The following is a 563-nucleotide window of genomic DNA, read 5'->3' as shown; positions in this document are numbered from 1 at the left end:
GTTTTTATTTTTTTCTTTACAAAAGAGTTTCCCACTCCTCAAAATTTATTTTATCATCTAAAATGATAAATGATTAAAATTTTTTTATCATTTAAAAGTGATACTCTATATTAAATCACTGAGATGATTTATAATAAAGTATTATTGAAAATCTAAAAACCACAGCAAAACACTTAATATAAAATTACATTAAACTCTAATCAGTTTCTTTTGGTCCAATATTTTTAGATAAAGAAATTACTTCAAGTTGCATATGCTATAAATGTTCTTGAGATTAGCCAAACTTTTTCGCAGTACTGGAACTTTGTTGTATTATTATTACTCAAAATAAATTCATTGACAAAGAGTTATTATTATCTCCCTAACAGAATTTTATTTCTAAGGCTATGTTTTGATAATGGTTTTAACATTCATCCTGGATGAATGGCTAAGAATCTGGAAATGAAAATTAGGAATGTACTTACCTTCTTCTGCCAAAGAGTGTTTTCTTTTTCCCCCAGATTAGTAGTCACAGAGTAACCATGGATTATGGTTACCAAATTGGTACCAAATTTGGATCTCAT

This window comes from Rhinopithecus bieti, unplaced genomic scaffold, assembly GCF_001698545.2.
Source record: "Rhinopithecus bieti isolate Rb0 unplaced genomic scaffold, ASM169854v2 scaffold_10657, whole genome shotgun sequence".
NCBI lineage: Eukaryota > Metazoa > Chordata > Mammalia > Primates > Cercopithecidae > Rhinopithecus > Rhinopithecus bieti.
This window is presented reverse-complemented; position numbering follows the sequence as displayed.